Here is a 17675-nt window from a genome sequence, read left to right as displayed (position 1 = left end):
AAGTCCAGTTTGGGACATGCTGAATTTGAGATTCCAGCAGGAGATAGGAAGAAAGTTGGAAATGTGGAAACTTGAGTGTAAGCTTGTGGGAAGGCAGGGACCCTGCCTATCCTGTTCATCAAGTTATTACCCTAATACTTATCAGCATGGTTCCTGGCACATGATAGGTACAGTAGATACTTGTTTTTTGGTTTTTCTTTTAGTTGCGGTATGAGGGATCTTTAGTTGCAGCATGCAGGATCTTTTAGTTGTGGCATGCAGGCTTCTTAGTTGAAGCACGCAGGCTTCTTAGTTGTGGCATGCATGCGGGATCTAGTTCCCCTACCAGGGTTCAAACCTGGACCCCCTGCTGGAGTGAAGAGTCTCACCAGCTGGACCACCAGGGAAGTCCCTAGGGTTTGTTTTGTTTTGTTTTGTTTTGTAATTTATTTTTGGCTACATTGGGTCTTCGTTGCTGCGCACAGGCTTTCTCTAGTTGCGGCAAGCGGGGGCTACTCTCCATTGCGGTGCACGGGCTTCTCATTGCGGTGGCTTCTCTTTTTGCGGAGCACGGGCTCTAGGCGTACGGGCTTTAGTAGTTGTGGCATGTGGGCTCAGTAGTTGTGGCTCGTTGGGCTCTAGAGTGCAGGCTCAGTAGTTGTGGTGCACGGGCTTAGTTGCTCCATGGCATGTGGGATCTTCCCCGACCAGGGCTCGAACCCGTGTCTCCTGCATTGGCAGGCGGATTCTTAACCACTGTGCCACCAGGGAAGTCCAGTCCCTAGGTATTTGTCAAATAAATTAATGAATTATATTTTTTGACATCAGTTGTAATATCAAGGATACTTGAAACTGTAGGAATAAATGAAATCCCTGAGAAAGTGGAAAGAGGTGAGCCAAGACCAGAACCTCAAAGATTTTCTATGAGGGTAAGAGGAAGGACAAAAACAATTAAAGGCAACTCAAAAAAAAACCCAAAAAACAAAACTAACAAAAACAAACAAAAAAACAAAAACAAAACAGCATTTTGAGGGCAAAGGGTCACTCATGAAGATGGACTGTTTCTACCCAGAATAATTTCCTTTGATCTCCACCATCAGCATTGAAGTTTATTGCACTTGGGAAAGGGTAACAAAAAAGCAAACAAAAAAGGAATGAGTTAAGAAGTGAGTCAACTTGTAGGTATATGTGCTGCCACCTGTGAGATTTACTACCGAGTTTTCTCTAAAATCCTTTAAATTAAAAAAAAAAAAAATCCATTACTAAGTTGCTGGTTGCTGAGGGCTTTAAGTGGGTACTTAATATTTTGATAGGTTACCCCAGGATGCAACATTGCATGTAATTTAAAATACTGTTTCAAAAGAGGAAGTAAAATACTGCTTCCTGAAAATGTTTTTCTTGTTAATCACTACTACACTTGTTGCTGATGAATTATTGCCGGTTGTAATATGCAAGATGAGTTTCATTCAAGCAATACCCTTCATGAATATGGTCCTAATACTGTTATAGTTCATCACCCCCTGGGTTCTGCATACTTATTCTTGCCAACACCTTGAGTTGCTGACTCAGTTCTCCCACAACCTTTCTCTATTCAATCTAGCCATGAAACCTTGGTTCATACAGTGTTTTTTGACATCATCTGGCCCTCACTTAGCTTTAAGCGGTAGTTATATCACTCCACTGATTTGCTGCGGTAGACACAGTTAACTGACACACCTTCTTCATAACTAACTAGATGCAACAGGTAAGGCAATTCAACGTGAGTATAAAGCAGATGTCCTAGAGCAATGATCATCTTAACATTAGAACTTGCTAACCTAATAGCAGCCTGTCATAAAATTATAAACCATTAAAGTTAAACCTATAAACCATTAAAGTTAAACCTATAAACTATTAAAGCTAAATGCTTTAATGTAATTGTAACAATAAATGCAATCATGGAAATAAAAATCCCAGGGCAGCATTCAGTTATGAGCGCATTCAGATGATTCAAAATAGGATTATGTTAATTTTTTAAATTATCGCTGAAAGGAAAACATTACATTTAACAGCTCAAAGAACACTTGAATCCTTTAATTTACAAAGAATTCAATTTATAAAATTATATTTGGGGCACACAAAGGCCTACAGATACCAACCGAAACACTGTTATCAAGAATGATGTTTGTTAGAATTGAATACAGCTGTAACTAACAGATTAAACTCAAATAACAAGCTCAACCAAATAGGGGATTAATTTTTCCCATTTAACAAGTAGGAAGTCTAAGGCTGCGATCACGAACCCTGAGTTTTTTTTGTTTTGTTTTTTTCTGTTTATTTTTTGTGTGTGGTACGCGGGCCTCTCACTGTTGTGGCCTCTCCGGTTGCGGAGCCTGTGCTCCGGACGCGCAGGCTCAGCGGCCATGGCTCACGGGCCCAGCCGCTCCGCGGCATGTGGGATCTTCCCGGACTGGGGCACGAACCCGCATCCCCTGCATCAGCAGGCGGACTCTCAACCACTGCGCCACCAGGGAAGCCCAGGAACCCAGAGTTTTAACTTTCTCGTCCCAAATCCCTAGCATGCAGCTTTTATTCTTACAACTACCTTATAGTCACAAAATGTCTGCTCTACTTCCAACTTCATACCTATATTCCAGGCAGGGAGAAGGAAAAAGGCAGCCAGAAGTATGTGGGAACTATAATGGGGAGGCAAAGCATTCCCAGAAACCCTCAGTTTACATAGAATTTGCCTAAGTATGTCACATGGCTGCTCCTAGCTGTAAGGGAGGCTGGAAACTGTGTCTATTAATTGGGCATACTACCAGTCCTAACAAAATTGAGAATCGGAAGGAAGGAAGGAAGGAAGGAAGGATGGATGGATGGAAGGGGAAGGATGGATGGATGGAAGGAAGGGGAAGGAAGGAAGGAAGAAAGGAAGGGTATTAGATAGGTAACTGACCTTGATGAATCTGAAAGGAAAAACTTAGGATTCTGACTGTGGCTGTGTAAGGATGTTGAAATGCTAGAAAAAGAGACTAAGTTACGTTGTTTTCCTTCTCTGGCTAGAGGTGGCAATTCGTTTTATTAAACTGCCCAATCCTACATTTTCAATCAGACTCCAAACCTTAAATTCAACTATGATTTGGTATTTGTTATTCTTCCATCACTGTCCTGATTTTTTTTTTTTTAAGCTGCATTTGGTCTTCGTTGCTATGCACGGGCTTTCTCTAGTTGCAGCGAGCGGGGACTGCTCTTCCTTGCAGCGCACGGGCTTCTCATTGCAGTGGCTTCTCTTGTTGCGGAGCACCGCCTCTAGGCGTGCAGGTTTCAGCAGTTGTGGCTCGCAGGCTCTAGAGCGCAGGCTCAGTAGCTGTGGCGCATAGGCTTAGTTGCTCCACGGCATGTGGGATCTTCCCAGACGAGGGCACGAACCTGTGTCCCCTGCATTGGCAGGTGGATTCTTAACCACTGCACCATCAGGGAAGCCCCATTGTCCTGTTTTATACTAAGCTGCTGTTCATAATTAAATAAGGCATGTGCTCAGAATATCAAACTCTTGATTTTTGGCTCAAGTTTTCACCCTTCCACACCTAACTAAAGTGTTGATTTTCCTTCTCTTCTTCCATCTTCCTTCCCCTCCAATTTTAGGAGAACTGGAATGAATGCACAGATACATCCAGACCAGAACAGTAAAGGGGAAGGAAGTGCCCAAGCTGGATCAACAATGGTACAGCTGTAAGCTAGACTAGCACTTGCACCTTATGTTTACAGAATTAAACTTGGTTTTTACCTCTAGCCACCTCATGCCTTAGGTACTAATGCTCAAACCCTCATCCTCCCCACAACCAAATCTTTCTAAACATAAGCATTTATCAGTTATTTCTCAACCTCAGTGCCATCAACATTTTGAGTCTGATAATTAGTTGTTGGAGGGAGTGTCTGTCCTGTGCATAATTGGATGTTTAGCAATATCCTACCCTCGAGATGCCAGTGGCACCCCCTCCAACAACACATTGCCAAATGTCCCCTGGGGGACGAAATTGCCTCAGGTTGAGAACCTCTCAGTTAGAGAAAGTCAGATAAATGACTTGAGGTCTCTCCCAGCCTATCTAACCTTCTGGGCCATTTGTCCTGGCTGGTAGGGTATTCTCTGCTTGGAAGCAGGGAAAACAGTCTTTTACTTCTTTCATGCATTCATATTTTACTTCTAGACATCTTGGCCAAATCTCCCAGAAAAGAGTGCCTCACTCATTAGAAGCACTGCAATTAGGAGAGCGACGATGTTGGGACCAGAAAGACTCACACCCATTGTAATGACTCTTTGGCTTGTTCTTCTGAAGCCTACTTTGCCACTGACAGATGGGAGAGAAAGGGAGGCAAAGGATAAAAGTCTCTGAGAAAGCACACAAATGGAAAAGGAGAGCTTTACCTCTGGGCAAGTCTTCACTGATACATTCCTAGCCTTAACCACACCTTTAACCACAAGCTGGGATCTCGCCTTTCCTGGAGCCATTAGTCACGTTCCCTTGACCCTCTACAGGCCATAATTCTGCAACTAGAGGCATCTCCACATTCTTTCCTACCACCTTCCCCAGAGGAACAGCAGATCTGACAAGCGCACTGGAATCTGAGAACTCTAATCTAAGACCAGAGCTGGATAGGAGGCAGGGCCATCCCAAATGGTTGAATAGTTTGGGCCACCGACCTAATTGTCTAGCTAAACTGCTCATCATGTATGGCTTACCAAGCCAGGATAAAAGTCGGCCCTTTCTAATTCTGAAGTAACACATTAAAAAACTCTTCAAAACTCTTCTCTCCTGTCTTCTCAGTTCTTCAATTTAAGTAGCCCCACTTCCCTAACTGCTCCTTATGTGATATGATTTCCAACCCCCTTGCTGATATCTCCCCACAGTATTTAGCTTAGCAAGCGTTCAGCGTAACGTTCCATATCTTGACACCCAGGCTCTCCACCTTGTCTCTCCTCCCTCACATACACTGCAAGGTGCTCGAACCATAAAGGACTGTGTGCAATCCTTAAGTATATCATGATGTTACAGATCTCCCACATCCTGTTTGCTGACTCTTCTTTGCCTGACTCCTGCTTGTCTCTCAAAATTAGGCTAAAGTGTCACCATTCTGGGATACCTTTCCTAACAACCTCTCCATTCTCAAACTGATTTTCAGTATTCCTCCCTGTGAATTTCCACCATACTTTGTGCTTATTTCTATCACAGCTAGCACTTATCACATCGTTCTGTAATTCTTAATTTTTTTCCCTTCCCCCAATGGACCATGATCTTAGTGAGTCAAGGTTATGGTGGTATTAAGTACTTCATAGCATTGAAGAGATAACAGATTAAGAAGCACTGCATTGGACTGCCATTCCTTGAGGGCAGGGCCACATCTTCACCTCTGCATCTCCAGCATCCAGCACATGGTCTGTAAGCAGCTGGTGCTCAGTGAATGTGGAGTATGCATGAATGCCTCAGGCAGAGGGGAATTGCTCTCAGGTGGCTAGCCACACATTTGGTGATCTTATCTTTGAGTGTCATGAGGACACTCATGACAAGTTCCTTATTCATGTCGGGAGCAGAGAAACTGCTGAATGGGTACTTGCTGAATTAGTCAATGTCTCAATTTCCCCTTTTTTTTTTTTTTTTTTTTGGCGGTACGCGGGCCTCTCACTGTTGTGGCCTCTCCCGTTGCGGAGCACAGGCTCCGGACACGCAGGCTCAGCGGCCATGGCTCACGGGCCCAGCCGCTCCGTGGCATGTGGGATCTTCCCGGACCGGGGCACGAACCCGTATCCCCTGCATCGGCAGGCAGACTCTCAACCACTGCGCCACCAGGGAAGCCCTCAATTTCCCCATTTTTAAGAACTGAGGTTCCTGCTCCCCTCCACCATAGGCTAGCAAGATCAAATATAAAATAAAGAACAGCCTTCCTAAGTATTTAGTATTACTTTCTGAGTTCCCTGGAGGCAGAGAGGATTATGAATCAGCTCCATTAAAACTGAGCCAACCATAGCCACTCAGGTCTGGAAGATGGCCTGGAAAACTGACAGGATAGAGCTTTACTTTTATTTATTTATTTATTTATTTTAATGGAGGGACTTCCCTGGTGGTCCAGTGGCTAAGACTCCATGCTCCCAATGCAGGGTCCCAGGTTCGATCCCTGGTCAGGGTACTAGATCCTGCATGCCGCAACTAACAGCCCACATGCTGTAACTAAAGATCCTGCATGCCGCAATGAAGATCCTGCATGCAGCAACAAAGATACTGCGTGCCGCAACTAAGATCTGGTGCAGCCAAATAAATAAATAAATATTTTTTCAAAAAATTGAAATATCGTTGATATACAGTATTATGTTAGGGGACTTCCCTAGTGGTGCAGTGGTTAAGAATCTGCCTGCCAATGCAGGGGACACGGGTTTGAGCCCTGGTCTGGGAAGATCCCGCATGCTGCAGAGCAACTAAGTTCGTGTACCACAACTACTGAAGCCCGCGTGCCTAGAGCCCGTGCTCCGCAACAAAAGAAGCCACCGCAATGAGAACACTGTGCACGGCAATGAAGAGTAGCCCCCGCTCGCCACAACTAGAGAAAGCCTGCATGCAGCAATGAAGACCCAATGCAGCCAAAATAATTAATTAATTAATTAATGAAAAATATTATGTTCGTTTCAGATGCACTACATAGTGATTTGACATTTGCATACATTATGAAATGGTTACCACGATGTCTAGTAACCATCTGTCCCCATACAAAATTATTACAATATTACTGTAATAATTAAGGAATAAGCATATTCCTTATGCTTCATATTACATCCCTGTGACTTTTTTTTTTTTTTTTTTGCGGTACGCTGGCCTCTCACTGTTGTGGCCTCTCCCGTTGCGGAGCACAGGCTCCGGACGCGCAGAGTCAGCAGCCATGGCTCACGGGCGCAGCCGCTCCGCGGCATGTGGGATTTTTCCGCACCGGGGCACGAACCTGTGTCCCTTGCATCAGCAGGCGGACTCTCAACCACTGCGCCACCAGGGAAGCCCAGATTATTTGTTTTCTAACTGGAGCTTTGTACCTCTTATTCCTCCTCACCTATTTCATCCCCCACTTCCCTTCTGGAAACCAGTTGTTCTCTGTATCTATGAGTCTGTTTTCATTTTGTTTTGTTTATCTGTTTATTTTATTTTATTTCACTTTATTTTATTTTACTTTTATTTTATTATTTTACTTTATTTTTTGGCCGTGTTGCACAGGCATGTGGGATCTTATTTTCCCGACCAGGGATCGAACCTGCAGTGGAAGTGCAGAGTCCCAACCAGTGGACTGCCAGAGAAGTCCCTGTTTTATTTTTTAGATTTCACATATAAGTAAGATCATACAGTATTTGTCTTTCTCTTTCTGACTTATTTCACTTAGCATAATACCCTCTAGATCCATCCATGTTCCTGCAAATTGCAGGATTTCATTTTTATGGTTCACATGTATCATGATATATTGAATACATACCACATATATCACGATATATATACCACATCTTCTTTATCTATTCAGCTATCAATAGACACTCAGGTTGCTTCCATATCTTGACTATTGTAAATAACACTGCGATGAATATCGGTGTGCATATGTCTTTTCGAATTCCTGTTTTGTTTTCTTCAGGCAGGAGGGAGATTTACTTATATGGAATTAACCTGGGCCTGAGAATTGCACTGTGAATTCTGTCCTCCTCCTTTCCAGAAAAAAAACTGCAGGTTTTTTTTTAAGTGTATAAGAATTGGGCCCCTAGTACCTTTGATGGGAAAGGCCAATGTGGGGATTTTCACTGGAAAATGTTTTGATCAGTAAGTGTTATAAGCTGGATTTACTATATCGATTTCAAGAGGGTCTCCGGATGGGGCCTGGCCAGGGAGTTCCAGAGTTCTAATTAGCTACTAATTGGCCATTTACATAATAATAGCTTGGTTTGTCCAATGTTCAGATCCTGAAATATTTCATCTAATGAAACTATTTTGCTTCCTAGTATCTTACTGGAAATCCAGGCTTATGTGAAGCTTAATTAGTATTTATTGAGTGCCTACTCTTCTATTTCTGGGGACCCTGAAATCTTATGATCCTCTAATCCTCAGAAATGGATTCGAATACATCTCCTCTAATAGAACACAACCAAGCACCTTGGCTATAGTTGTTCTATGACTAAAAGGACAGCCTTATAGCAAAGGCTTATCTGCTAGATTCCCGAGAAAAAGGAAATCAGATTCCCAAAGTCCAGCACTAGCAGAGTTCAGAGAAGTCACCTTCTTGCCTAATGAAGGGCACCAGAATGTACCCAGAGTTTTAACCCTCATCCACATTCTGTCTGGAGAAGGAAATGCAGGCTCCAATGCAGGTATCTGGCTCCTAGGCTTTGTCATGGCTGTGGCAGAGCTGGAGAAGAAATGCCCATCCCCACCTGGGGCTCATGGCCAGCCTCCTCCCTTACCTTGCACAACCTTGATCCAGAAGCAGGTGGTGGCACCCTGGCCTTTTGAGGCCCTAGGACTTTGATCTTTGAATCTGAATGAACTGAGCACAGCTAGTGCCCAACCTGCCTTCAATGACCTCCTTTTTGTTTGCTGTTTTTTCCTCCATTTAACAACATATCCTGGACACTTTTCTACTACAACAGTTACAGATCTACTTTTTCCTGTGGCTGTATCACTCTTTTTTTTTTTTGGTTGTGTTGGGTCTTTGTTGCTGCGCCCAGGCTTTTCTCTAGTTGTGGCGAGCGGGGGCCACTCTTCCTTGCGGTGCGTGGGCTTCTCATTGAGGTGGCTTCTCTTGTTGCGGAGAACGGGCTCCAGGAGCGCGGCTTCAGTAGTTGTGGCTTGAGGGCTCTAGAGCGCAGGCTCAGTAGTTGTGGCGCACGGGCTTAGTTGCTCCGTGGTATGTGGGGTCTTCCCAGACCAAGTCTCGAACCCGTGTCCCCTGCATTGGTAGGCGGATTCTTAACCACTGCGCCACCAGTGCAAGCCCCCATAGATTAGTTTCTACTGGTTTTATACTTTATAAAAATGGAATTATACAGTATATGTACTCTTTCATGTCTGTTTTATTTCACTCAACATTAAGTTTGGGAAATTTATTCACGTTGTTGAGTGTAGGAGTAGTTAATTCCTTTCGCCACAACGGAAGCCCTGAATAACCTTTTTATAGCCATTTTTCTTTCTTTTTTTATGAATTTATTTATTTTATTTATTTTTATTTTTGGCTGCACTGGGTCTTCGTTGTTGCGGGCGGGCTTTCTCTAGTTGCAGCGAGTGGGGGCTACTCTTCGTTGCGGTGCGAGGGCTTCTCATTGCAGTGGCCTCTCCCGTTGCGGAGCACGGGCTCCGGACGCGCAGACTCAGCAGCCATGGCTCGCGGGCCCAGCCGCTCCGCAGCATGTGGGACCCTCCTGGACCGGGGCACGAACCCACGTCCCCTGCATCGGCAGGCAGACTCTCAACCATTGCACCAACAGGGAAGCCCTCTAGCAGTTCTTTACAAAGTAATATTTGAACCCTTCAACCATTAAATATTGCAGACTCTTTTCCTACTATGTCATTTGTCTTTTAATCTTGTTTATGTTGTCTTTTGCTGCACAATTTTCACTTTTGTCTGTAAAAACTGTCAATATTCTCCTTTATACTTTCTAACTGTTGCTTTAAACTTAAGGAAGGCCTTCTTCACCCCAAGATTGTACAAATATTCTCCTATTTCTTCTTTTAGCATTTAAAAAATTTATTTTTTTGATATTCAAACCTTTATTTATTTGTTTGTTTGTTTATTTATTTATTTGGCTGCACTGCACGGCTTGCAGGATCTTAGTTCCCTGACCAGGGATTGAACAAGGGTCCCTGCAGTGAAAGCATGAAAGCGCTGAGTCCTAACCACTGGAACGCCAGGGAATTCCAAATTCAAACCTTTAAACCTCCTGAAATTTACTTTTGTGTCTAGTACAAGGTAGGAGTCTAACCTTTATTTTTTTCCAAATGGTTAGTCAGTTAACCCAGACATTTTAATGTGGTAACTAAGGCTCTTTATGAACTGGACTTATCCTACCTCTCCAGTTTCATCTACCACTTTTCTCCCTGGAACTCTATGCTCTCTTTTTATCAAACTACATGTAGTTCCTGGAATGTAACATTCTACTTCATTCCTCCACAACTTAACACATGTTAGTTCCTCTGCCCAGACTGCTCTTCCCTAGCTCCGTTTAGCTCCCTGACCAACAACTATTAATCCTTCCAGAAAATTCCTGGCATGTGGTAGGTATCATTAAGCATTTGTCAGTTGAATAAATAAATCAATCACTTCTACCCACTTTTAGCACGGGGCGGGCTCTGCGGGACACATGTGCAGTGAAAGGATGTAAAATTGGGAAGTGAAGTTGACAGGGGAAATCCGCACTGCCATATGACAGGCCGTCTGCTTCCTGCCGTGGTTCTGCCCTCGCCTTGCCAGGCCTGCTCACAGCACTCCCTCCTCTTCCCCTCCCTTTTCCAGCCCCAGACCAATGGTTTCAGTTGGCTGCAGCCTCCTTCCCACCACTTTACTGCAGCATTGATCTTTGTGACTGTGAATCCTGCCCTGATACAAATACAGCTAGCACTCTACATAAATGTGTGTGCACAAAGGTGTGTGTCAGAGAGACAGAGAGAGAGAAGAGAGTGCAACCCTTCTGCAGGATCCTCTTCCATTCAGGAGTCCTGCTATCTCTCTCAGGTCTGGGGAGCAGTTTCAGCAGCTTCACTGGGTGGGGAGGGGACTGTTGTCACCCCTGCCTAGCTTGCAAACATGTCTACTCTGAATATAAACAATAATCAATCACAACTATTCACTAAATCCCTACTATGTATACTGTGAGGCAATTTACATCCATTGTTTCATTTAATTCCAAAACATATCAGCAAGGTAGATATTCAAATCTCTATTTCACACATGAGGAAATGTGCCCAAGGTCACACAGCTACTAAGGGGTACAGCAAGGATTTAAACACAATTGCGTCTAAACAACACCTGTCCTGGTTGATTCACAATCCATCTAGTTGGGCAGCCTCAAGGTTGGAGGTTCAGGTCTGTGAGATTTCCAGTTCCCCAGCCTGACATTCCAGACACAGCTGTACACAGCTGCGTACACAGCTACTATCCAGCTTCTTGAGTGGTACACTTGTGTGCACATTCTCATTCACTGATTCAACAGCTGTTGTTGATCTTGGTGAAACGGACACTCTCTTTGAAATTAGCCACATTTTTTTTTTTTGGTCACACCAGGCGGCTTGCGGGATGTTAGTTCCCCAACCAGGGATCGAACCCGGGGCCCCAGCACTGGAAGCACGGATTCCTACCAGTGGACTGCCGGGGAATTCCCTAGCCAAAATTCTTAATCCCGTCTTCACTACTCTATCATTTTAAGCAAGTTGCTAAGCCTCTCTGACACTCAATTTACCCCACTTTAAAATAAGAATGATAGGACTTGCCTGGTGGTGCAGTGGTTAAGAATCCACCTGCAAGTGCAGGGGATACTGGTTCGATCCCGGGTTCGGGAAGGTCCCACATGCCCTCGAGCATAACTAAGCCACTGCACCACAACTACTGAGCCCGCATGCTGCAACTACTGGACCCCGGGCACCTAGAACCTGGGCTCCACAACAAGAGAAGCCCGAGCATTGCAACGAAGAGTAGCCCCTTCTCACCGCAACTACAGAAAGCCCGCTTGCAGCGAAGACCCAACGCAGACAAAATTAATTAATTAATTAATTAAAATTAATTTAATAAGGATGATAATACCAACATGCTGGATTACCGTGAGGATTCAATGAGATACTGGAGATCAGGAGGCATCAATCACTTTAAAAAGTATTTGACAGGGGAATTCCCTGGCTGTCCAGTAGTTAGGACTCCGTGCTTTCACTGCTGAAGGCCCAGGTTAAATCCCTGGCTGGGGAACTAAGATCCCACAAGCCGTGCAGAGTGGACCAAAAAAAAAGTATCTATCAGTCTGCCCTCCAGTCTGAGGCAGACAGTCTATGCTCTCTCGCCTACTCAAGGATGTTGCCCCTGCAATTATCTTCTCTTTCTCCTAAATTGTCAATTTTCCTCACTCTGCTGGATCAGCACATAATCTACTATACTAATGTATCTGCCAATTCAGGCGGGAAAAAAATCCCACTTTTGACTTCATTACACATCCAACTACCATCCCATTTCACTATAGCAAAATTCCTAAACAGGTTGCTTATATGCACTTTGTCCACTTCTTCACCTCCAATTCTTTTTACTTTTTATCTTTTTATTTTTTTTGCGGTATGCGGGCCTCTCACTGTTGTGGCCTCTCCCGTTGCGGAGCACAGGCTCCAGACGCGCAGGCTCAGCGGCCATGGCTCATGGGCCCAGCCTCTCCGCAGCATGTGGGATCCTCCCGGACCGCGGCACGAACCCGCGTCCCCTGCATCGTCAGGCGGACTCTCAACCACTGCGCCACCAGGAAAGCCCTTAAATATTTTTTAAATTAATTTTTGGCTGTGTTGGGTCTTGTTGCTGCACACGGGCTTTCTCTAGTTGTGGTGAGCAGGGGCTACTCTTCGTTGCGGTGCACAGGCCTCTCATTGCGGTGGCTTCTCTTGTTGCGGAGCACGGGCTCTAGGCGCACAGGCTTCAATAGTTGTAGCGCACGGGCTTAGTTGCTCCGCGACATGTGGGATCTTCCCGGACCAGGGCTCGAACACGTCGTTGCCTGCATTGGCAGGCGGATTCTTAACCACTGCGCCACCAGGGAAGTCCCCACCTCCAATTACTTTAATTCACTCTAAACAAGCTTTGTCTATACCGCTTAAATGAAGCCTCTATTGTCGAGATCTTTAATGGCTGCCATTATGCCAAATCCAATAGGCAAGCCTTGTTTCTCATCTTACATGAGCTCTCGGCAGCATTTGTCCTGATTGATCATTCTCTCCCTGAAAAGCTGTCTCTACTTGGCTTCTGGGATTTTTCCCTCTCCTGATTTTTCTTTTGTTTTATGGTTTTTTTCCTGGGTTCTTTTTCTGACTTTGGAATTTTGCAGGGCCGTCCAGAACAAAGTCTTTGGTCTTCGTTTCTCTTATGTCTCATTCATTCCCTAGGTGAGCTCCTCCAGGTTCAGGACCTCAGACATCATTTATACAGTCCATATAAATGGGACTGCTGAGCTCTGCACTCATATACCTAAAAGCCTACTTGGCTCCCCTCTTTTATGCCTTATAGACATTTTAAATTCAACTTGTCCAAAAAGAACTCTTTTCTCCCTACCACTCACATACCGCTTTCTCAGTTTTCCCCATTTAGGAAAGGACCCAACATTTGCCCAGTTGCTCAGGTCAAAATACCAGGAGTCATCCTTTATTCCTCTCTCCCTCATACTCCTTATCTTATCCATCCTGTCAGCTCTCACTTCAAAATGGATCCTGAATCTGACTGCTTTTCACCACCTTATTATCTTCACCCTTTTTTAAGTCACTGTCACCTCAAGTGTGGTTTACTCTTAGAGCTTCCTAACTATTCCTCACACAGCAGCCAAGGATGCAGGCCTGATGCCTGCGCAAGACCTTACTTGATCACTGCAGCCCAAGGCCTAAGCCTCAGCTCAACTTGTGTTAGGGAATCCTAACTCAGGGGAGCTTACTATCATTTACAAGCTCAAAAAGGACTGATATAGGGAATTCCTTGGCAGTCCAGTGGTTAAGACTCCGCACTTCAACCACAGCGGGTGTGGGTTTGATCCCTGGTCGGGGAGATGAAGATCCCTCATGCCATGGCCCATGGCATGGCCAAAAAAAAAACTGATATATAAATTAGAAAATCAACATATTAATTCACCATGGAAAGACTGCTTTTCAAGAATGTGTATGTTCCTGCCTGCCCTCCAGAACACTCTCTTCTTGGCATTAAGAAATATAGAAAGCAAAACATTACTAAGAACTTTGCTTTGATGTATATGGAATTAGGGAAAAGGCAATAAAATGGTTCTAAGGACTAATTCACTCTGAGTTAAGGAAAGCCTAATGGGCTCTCAAGCCCATCATTCCTCCATCAGAGGTGCCTTACCCAATGACTCCCTCCCTTCCATAGTAATTTATAGCATTTCAATTCCTTTCATCATTGTCATTAGAATGATGTTAATTAAGTTGGCTCCCTAGGTATACTATGACAGATTATAGTTTGTTAGAGTTTTAGCAGGAGTTTGTTATCCTGGTGGACTCAGGAGTTCTTCTTCCCTTTGACTTTGGAGGCAGGCAGGCATCATTCATCCTGTGTTTTTTTTTAACTTTTTAAAAAACTAATTTATTTATTTATTTTTGGCTGCGTTGGGTCTTCGTTGCTGCGTACTGGCTTTCTCTAGTTGTGGTGAGCAGCGGCTACTCTTTTTTTTTTTTTTTTTTTTTTTTTTGCGGTACGCAGGCCTCTCACTGCTGTGACCTCTCCCGTCGCGGAGCAACAGGCTCCGGACGTGCAGGCTCAGCGGCCATGGCTCACGGGCACAGCCGCTCCGCGGCACGTGGGATCCTCCCGGACCGGGGCACGAACCCGAGTCCCCTGCATCGGCAGGCGGACTCCCAACCACTGCGCCACCAGGGAAGCCCAGGGGCTACTCTTCGTTGCGGTGTGTGGGCTTCTCATTGCGGTGGCTTCTCTTGTTGCGGAGCATGGGCTCTAGGCACGTGGGCTTCAGTAGTTGTGGCTCGTGGGCTCAGTAGTTGTGGCTCACGGGCTGTAGAGCGCAGGTTCAGTAGTTGTGGCGCACGGGCTTAGTTGCTCCGTGGCATGTGGGATCTTCCCAGACCAGGGCTCGAACCCGTGTCCCCTGCATTGGCAGGCGGATTCTTAACCACTGTGCCACCAGGGAAGCCCTACTTGTTTTTGTATTTTCAAAAGTTGCAATGAAAATATGTACTAGTTTTATAAAGGAAATACACCAATTTGTTTTTAAAGAAACGCAATACCTAAATGGCAAGTATCTTAGTTGGGGTCCCTCTAAAGTCAGACCCTGAGACTAGGGCTTAGGTACTGGTCATTTATTTGGGAGATGACCCGAGGAATTAGAAGGAAGGGAGAGGGGACATGAGACAGAAAAGGGGAAAAAGCCAATACATTAACTGCTTAATACTATGGGCAACTGGAATAAATCCACCTAGGGAATCTTATGAAAAACTATAAAAACCACACATCAGAATTGTCCCAGTGGAGGCTGGGGAGGCTGGAGGGACAGGGACAGGGACAGGATCCCTTTCCTTCCATTTTTTGAGGGTTTCCCCTGGAAACCTTAACTCCCTCACACTTCCAGATTGCAGGTGCACACAGCCAAGCAGCCTTTCATAGTGTGAAGAAAGCCCTGGGGCAGCGAAGCAAAGAGACATCATAGTACATGATTGATACTGTGAGTTACTGACCTCCACAGCAGTGTTAGAACACACAGGTTGATGCATCACACAAATCTCCTACAACAAGAAAGACAGAATAATTGTTGGGAAATTCTGTGCCCACTTCTATTTCCAGCTGATGGTACCTGTAGAAGCGCCTAGGGGTGTGAACCTACCATAGGTGGTACTCTTGAGAACCACTGACCTACAAAGGCCCGACTCTAGTCACTACTAATCCCTACTAGTTTGTTACTCCTTGAGTGCATGGACCATATGTGAAAACAATTCTCAGACGTTTATTCACTGAGCCCTTAGTATGAGCCAAATGTCATTCTTGGCTTCAGGGTCACAGAGATCAATAACCCACTAGGAAAGGCAAAGGGGCGTCCTGGAAAAAGCAAGGACTTTGGAGTCACAGATGTAGGTTGTAGTAGTTCCATTACTGTCTGACCCTGCATAAGTCATTTAGGCTCTTCTCAACTGCAAAAGGGGGATAATGGTCTCTACTTATAGGGTTGTTGTGGAGGTTAAGTAAGGTAATTTATATGAAATATTCAATACAGTGCCTGATGCATATAGAAAGAGCCCAATAAATACTAGCTATTGTTTTGCTATTAAAAATGGTAGCTAGGAATACCCTGGTGGTCCAGTTGTTAGGACTAGGCTCTTTCACTGCCAGGGTCCGGGTTCCCTGGTCAGGGAACTAAGATCCCGCATGCCGTGCAGTGCGGCCAAATTAAAAAAAAATTTTTTTAATTAAAAAAAAAAAAGAGAGAGACTTCCCTGGTGGTCCAGTGGGTAAGATTCCAGGCTCCCATTGCAGGGGGAACTAAAGACCCAGCGCAGCCTTAATAAATAAATATTAAAAAAAAAAAAGTAGCTAAGGCATGTTTCCTAAACCAGTCTCTGGCCTCGAAGAGATGGTCCCAGTTCTATGGGTAACACAGGATAGAGCACACAATCTTAGTTCACAGTGAAATATGGTACAGCGGAATCATGCACAGATGCAATGACATGCTGGGGAAATGAGGGCATTGGAGCTTGGATCTGGAATGATGAAGAAGCAGACTGCATGGCATAGTTCTCAGGGACTGGTGCCAGCCTTGCTGGCCCTCAGCAGGCTCTTGATTTGGACCACAGGATCCAAGGGGCTGAGAAAGAGAGCGATGCCTCCATGCACAAATCCATGGACACTCCCAATAGCTCCCCAGGCAGGGATTCTCACTCTTGGGGAAAATTAGTCAGGTCTTGTCAAGTTGGTATCATCCATTTGTTAGAAGATCCCACATCGAAGGCTGGTTCTGAGCTGTCCAGGGTTTAGAAATAATTCTGCCCTTTAGGGACATTCATGGATTGGAAAGAATTCAGATTTTCCTTAAATGTGCTCCTGCCCTCTACTATTATGTCACTAGAGGGTCAGCTCATGAAGTCAAGATCTTGTTTAAGGTATCTCCAGCGCCCTAGCAGAATACCTAGCACACAATAAGGGTTCAGTAAGTATTAGTTGAATGAATGACTACTGAATGAAAAGACACTCGGCCGTGAGCACCTGGAGGTGAGTCTAGATTTAAGGTCTCCCTCTCTTTCCGGGAACTTTGACTGACACTGACGAGGGGTTTGGATCCAAGGGTTTGAGAGGCCCTGCTGAGGGGCAGGCTGGAGGGTATGGACCTCTCCTCACTTTCTTGTCTCAGATTCCTTTCATCTAGGTAAAGTACATAGGCCCCTGCTTCTGCTGGCTGTAAGCTTCCAGAGTGGCCCTTTTATTGCCTTGATTTGCACATGGGTCCTCTGAGAACTTGGACTCTGTTCTTGAGTTCTCAGAGAGCCCAACCCAAAGTAAGCAGGAAGTGCCAGCAAATAAAACACCAGTATAGACTCAGAAACTTGGGAAGAGGACATTTCCTCATCCCTCTGACCTGACCACATTCCTCTCAGATTCTAGAAACTTCTCTCAAATGCTGAAATGCTCAGTGAAGCAAGGCTGAGAACTTGTCCCTCCCACCTAATAGTCCAGAGGGGGACATTTTCTCCTGCTTCCTAGGAGACACCTACTACTTTCCAGCTTTTCATCTGTTTGAGCCTCTTCCCCTGGCATCCCATGAAGCTGCCTCTGTGCACCCATCTCTGGGCCTGCATTCCACCTCTTCTACTTTAGCCCCTCTGGACTGTGAATGTTATAGCCAGAGGACAAGGCTGATCCATTTTTGTGTCCTTTTTTGCACCTAGAAAAAGGACTAGGTGCTATGGTCTGAATGTCTGCCTCTCTGTACACACCCCCCCCCCACCATTAATATGTTG

The 17675-nt window shown here is 45.0% G+C and overlaps 1 protein-coding gene across 3 annotated transcripts in view; it reads right to left on the bottom strand.

The window, feature by feature from the left end:
• PRDX1 (peroxiredoxin 1) overlaps nucleotides 1–17675 on the bottom strand; it is a 45047-nt gene that overhangs the window by 15226 nt on the left and 12146 nt on the right. Inside the window, exon 1 of one of the 3 annotated variants that reach the window (XM_049701220.1) lies at nucleotides 15405–15423. The exons of the other annotated variants lie outside the window; for them this stretch is intronic. The gene's annotated coding sequence lies outside the window, so the exon portion shown is untranslated. Of the gene's footprint in view, nucleotides 1–15404; nucleotides 15424–17675 lie in introns of those variants that run through there. 3 annotated transcript variants of the gene reach the window in all.

Source organism: Orcinus orca, chromosome 1 (assembly GCF_937001465.1).
Source record: "Orcinus orca chromosome 1, mOrcOrc1.1, whole genome shotgun sequence".
Classification (NCBI taxonomy): Eukaryota; Metazoa; Chordata; class Mammalia; order Artiodactyla; family Delphinidae; genus Orcinus; species Orcinus orca.
This window is presented reverse-complemented; position numbering and strand designations above follow the sequence as displayed.